Source organism: Nilaparvata lugens, chromosome X (assembly GCF_014356525.2).
Source record: "Nilaparvata lugens isolate BPH chromosome X, ASM1435652v1, whole genome shotgun sequence".
NCBI lineage: Eukaryota > Metazoa > Arthropoda > Insecta > Hemiptera > Delphacidae > Nilaparvata > Nilaparvata lugens.
In genome coordinates, this window is record NC_052518.1 from 70,196,136 (window position 1) to 70,202,135 (window position 6,000).

Genomic DNA, 6,000 nt, shown 5'->3' on the forward strand with positions numbered 1-6,000 from the left:
ATGATGTTTTGAAATTGCGCCATAGCTTTGAATTAAGTACACACAATCTATGCTTTTGTGTCTGCCCATTGTGAAAAAATTACGTATTTGCGGCACACGTGTAACATTCAAATCGTCAAAAATTATCAGTGAATGAGTGTCGATATCATTCAGTTGCGGTATACATTCAATATTGTCAGATTTATAGTAGTTTACACACTTGAGTTTTGAAAAAACAACATCCAATAGTTGATATTTTTCCTGATACAAAGACTTACTGAACAAGTATAGGTTTTTGAATTTTAATCCATTTTTATCGAATATTAAATTCAGCAGTACATTTGTCTTTCCACAATTTGATGCACCGCAAATTAGAATTCTAGCTGAACTTGGCAAAAACTCACCATGCTTTTTTCTATCTAGACAATTTTTGCCGCCCACTTGTTTTGTATCTACAATTAGATTATCAAAGTTAACTATTGCTATTGACTCTTTTGCTGTCGTCATAATAATAACTCTTGCTGCGCGCTTGCTGTTTACACATGCGTGTCTACAGTTCAACTATGCTGTTAACATCGCTACATCCGATGTGTGTGTGTGTGTGTGTGTGTGTGTGTGTGTGTGTATACTACAAGAAACCTACTAAATATACTAAATGAAACCTACTATCATCATCATCATCAACAACAACATTGCTGAAAAATGTTTTTTTACATAAGCCAACTAGAAAGCATTTTTCAATATCAACACGTTTTACACACATCGCTTTAAGCGTACACAAAAGATCAATTAATCTTTTAATAATACTACACGCATCGTTACCATTCAGCAAATAGAACAACAGTGGCGCATCCATAGCCATTGACATTATGTTTATATCATATCTGAAACAATATGCAAATAAATTTAATGATTTTTGCGTGTTGCACGCAGATTCTTCTTCTTCTTCTGTTTTACAGATGGAGTAATAATATCACTCTTATCTATCCAGCTAGTTTTATCAAAGCCTAACCATTTAACAAGATATTTATTGTTTGATTTTCGTATTATTCGTTCAACTAAATATGTATTTTGTTCGGACGGTGTTAAGTTTGTTTTCATCAATTGTTCACTATAAAATCTACCTTGTATGATTTCATTGTTAAGATCGCGAATTACATAGGTTGGCGGTTGTGTGGGAAAAACACCGTGAATTATAAACAGTTCTGGCGACCAATTTAATCTAAAACTTTTATCAAAAACCTGTCGAAACTTACTTATTCGCACTACGTCGCCTAATGCAAACTTTGGTCGATAAACTGTATGCGGTGGCGACTGTTTTGTCTTTTTCTTCAACTGTAACATGATCAAATGCTTTTCATGACGTCGTCTAACACTGGCCGGCGTCATGCCAATCGCTGAATGAATAGTGTTATTATATTGATAAACAATGTCCGGCAAAATGTTTAACCATTTTTGCGTACCGTTAGCAGTTAGTCGTTCATACAAACGTGATTTCAGTGTTCGGTTCAATCTTTCAACAAAAGCTGCCTTAATTTCAGAAAATACACTGTAATGATTAATGTTCAACCTATCGAATAGTTGTTTAACATCCTTATTGTAAAATTCGCGACCTAAATCGCTTTGCACATTTTTTATACCCTTATTTAATACTAATATTCGCGCTAATTTTCGTTCAACTTCTTTTCCCGTTTTAGTTTTTAATGGTTCAGCAAAAGCATAACGTGAAAAACAATTAATTGCAATCAAAACATAACGATAGCCGTTGTTTGCTCTAGCAAATTCTGGCAATTCAATTAAATCAATTTGAATGAGGTCTTTTATTCCTTTTAATATATATTTACGTCTGTTGAATTTTCTTCGCGCTGGACGGTGCAATTCCTGAGCAATTTTCTGTTGCAAATCTGACATATTTGCGGTTTCGATCTCCCCCCTACACGAATGTGCGCGCGTGATTGTTTTTGCTAGAGTTCAGTCACACCTGCAGCACTACTGCTCCAGACAGTGATCTTTCTTCTTCTTCTTCTTCTTCTTTAGACGGATGTTGTTTCTGCCGCCTTCTTCTTCTTCGTGTTTGACACTGAGCTGTGTCAGTGCTTGTTGAACTGGTTTCATTAATAGCTTCTTGCTCCTCGCTCTCTCTCTCTCTCTTTCACTCTCACTGCTGCGATCAATCTGACGTAACAGCAGTCCCGCCGCTAGCCGCGTTGCTGCTGCTATCAATATCTTCTCTTCTTCTCTCTTCTATTAAATAATGACCCCACGCTTTCGTATCTATACCGTTTGATTCAATGTATCTTTTTGTGTCAAATGGTGATAATGCAACTTTGGCACACGATATTTGATAAATATCATGCGAATAACTGCGTAATTGTGAAAAGCATTCACGTTGAACTAATCTATCTGTCAGGCATTTCATGTACATGTCATATCTTAGTTTATTGTTTATAATTGTTCTTGCTACGCCTTTAGCTGCGTGCTTGCTAAACTTTTCATAAGAACTAACCTTAATACTACTATTATTACTACTACTACTACTACTACTACTACTACTACTACTACTGTCACTACTGCTTAGTACATATTCAAAACTGTAAAGTTTCGCACGAAGTCCACAAAAAGCCGTAATAATTCCAGATTTTAATTCATCTTTAAATGTGCCAGGCACACCATGGTTCAATTGACTATAACAACAATGTGTGACAGGATAAGCACTTGTGTCAAAATGTTGAAGATTTTGTTTGATAACTGCATAGATATCGTCCGATTTGATATGGTATAGCAACGAGTCTGTATCGCTCATGCACAATTTAACACAGCTTGGATCGAACATTTTCAAGAAAATGTTGTAGTGGAAATTGAACATTGTAAATTTACTCAAATCAAGAATTGAAAAACCAGCATAAATTGGACGATCTAATTTTATTTCTGTTTTACACATTTGTACAGCGACAATGTCTTTGTCAAACACAATCCATCGTTTACAGCTTGGTTTTGCAATCAAACTTTCCAATTTTTTCTGACAAGTGATTAGCTTAAAATCTATTCTTTTCCTATTATTCTCCATCAACTTTCCGAACAGACTATTTGAAAGAAATTTAAAGAGGGTACGTTCAAATGAATTTTTTGCTTCCTTTCTCAGTTGTGCATTCAAATCAATAAACGGTTTAAGCCAGTACGACTGATGAAAAGCGATTACTCTATGTACAGCAGTCAATTTCATGCCCAAGCTTAAATAAAGTTTCAAATTTCTATAGTGGAGTACATATCGTTTACGATTATAAAGGGTGGCTAAAAGACGTGATGACGCGGTGGCGGCGGCGGAGGCGGGAGACGGGCGGCGCGCGGCCGCTTCTCTGCGCAGAGCAACAGTGTTGTCTGTTTGATATGGAGAGAACAGGTTGTAAGGCGGCTGATCTTTTAATGGAGCCAGGGGGAAGCTGTTATGTAATTGGTGTAAATTAACTGGATAGGACAGGTCTGCTTCAATTATATAGCCAGTCTCGGCTTCATCGTGTATGCTTGTAAAATCGCCTAAAGCCATAATTTCATTTTGTGATAAAAATCTGAAATTTGATTCAGGTAGCTTGTAGGCAATCATTGTATGTGCGTATAAGCTTGTACAATCAAGATAGAGCAAAAAACTATTTTCAATAGCCGGGTTATAATTTACGCCCATATATTTATTGTTTGCGACTGCATGACGGTGGGGAATAACTGACAGACCACCGCGTAAACCAGATTCTATGAGCAAGTTCATATCAGCATTGCTAATTAATTCTAAACGTACTTTAGTCAAATATAACATTGCATTCAACGAAAAATGCGGTAACGATACAAAGTGTGATACATCCAGTTTGTAAATTGTAAAAAATACAGTCCTAAAATTTTGAAAAATATCTGCCAGCAGTAAGCAATCTGACAAAAGGTAGAGATCATGATATTCACCCAATGAGTTTATGTTAAATTCGCGCCAAACTTTCTGCGCATGCTCATAATCGTCTACTTGCAATGCTGTATTATTAAGTGTACTGTAAAATGAGTCAATTGTCGGCAATTGCTGTTCTTCAAATTTTTCAGCATCTGTTATGTACTGATACGGGTACACGCCTTTACGTAGTAAAAGTTTTTGTTGATTTTTATCGTTGAATATTTTACACATTACTTTGAAATTAGTATCAATGTTTTCTGTATCACTTGCAAGATTGGCAACAAGTGACTGTAGACTTGAGCTTAAGAATTGATAGCTGTCAAGGAAACGTACAACACGATCTATTGTAATTGTGAGGAATTTTTCCGATGAGTTTGCAATACAATCAATTTTCTCCTTTCGTCCTGCTAATGCCTTAACAATGAAATGACTATCATATCCGCGAAAATTATGAAAAAAACAGTTTAATAGTTTTGGTGCTTTTGCATTTAAATTACATGACTTGTGCGTTGCACCGAGATAATGGCCTGTTGTATGAGAATGGTGCCTAATACGAATTTCGTTGGCTTTAAATTCATCGTTGCACAAGAAACATACTGTACTATTGTTAAAAGCTAATAATTGTTCTTCATTTAATTCAATCATGGGCACTTCTTGTTGCATATCAATGGAACAGTTTCGACCTATGGCAATGATCTCATCAAGAAATTGTTCAATAATTTTCTCGCCAACACTTGTAGCTCTATAAACGCGTGGGCCGTAGAATATTTCACCTGATTCGTCTAAAATAATAAACGCATAGCCGCAAGCAACATGTTTTTGTGTTTTCCTTGTAAAGCTATTTCCTATATCAGTTCCGAGCAAATCATCAACATTTTCATCGTCATCGAGCTCCTCCTCCTCACCGTTATTTGTTGGTACAATAAAACTTTCAAAATCGGCAAATGCAATGTACTTATTTTTTAGTGTGTACGAAAAATTTTTAAACTTTAACATTTCACCCTGTTTAGGTAGTACTGTTCTTTGTATTGCAAATGTTGAACACAAATCCATATGTTTTTCTAGATTGGTTTTTCCATCGCAATTTGCATGCCGGTTAGTTGTAAATTTGTTAAAACAATATGGACAAATGAACACTTGACCATTATGCAAAGACAAGTGATGACTCAGTAGCCGTGACAATCCGTTATACCCTTGACGCGTGTTTATCAGAACATAATGCCATTTTTTCGGCGTTGTATCATTTGACAATAGTAGAAGATTGATTTTATGTTCGCGTTGTCTATAAATTGAACAACGGTACGGGAAAAACTTTTTTTTAGCAGCATCATAAGCAATCACTGTTATAGAAATGTTTAAATTTTGCACTTCAAATTTTTTAATGTCATGCACTGTAGTAGGAAACTTAATACCGGTCAAATTTAGATTATTTTCAAATTGCATCAGATAGTCAACATTCATATTTCTACGTCTGTAATGAAAATAGCTAAGTACACTCCATACAAAACATTTACTATCATTTGTGTTTTTTACATTTATAACGGCTCTTTTTGCTTTTATAAAAGCAGGTGTTTCAATGTATGTACTATTTCCGCCAGCTAAAGGATTGTAACGAGTAATATTCAAATCAAATGAAATGATGCTAACTACAGTCCAACCACTGCCGTACCTAATAAATTTATCAAGCGTTGATTCAATTTTCTCTACACCACTAATAAATTGGTCTTGCAAAATATCTAATTGTTCATCAACATTAATTAACAATGACGTATAACTGTAAAACGATGCGTTTGTCATAGTTTCAACGATTTCTTCTTGTTGCGATTGATCGCTGCTGCCGCTATCAACATTTACTTTTTTCAATTGAACAGTTGTAACAAAATACCATTTAATATTTTTGTCAAAATTATCACTTTCTTCAACAATTAATTCAATTACTTTTGGCTTTAAAATTTGCAATAATGTTTGAACAACATCGATGAATAATTTTCTAAAAACAAATCTGTAGCGAACTGCACACGAATTTATGCTAGTACTTCGTTCAATAGTATAATCCATAGTTTTTTGATTTTGCTAGTAGTAGTAATAGT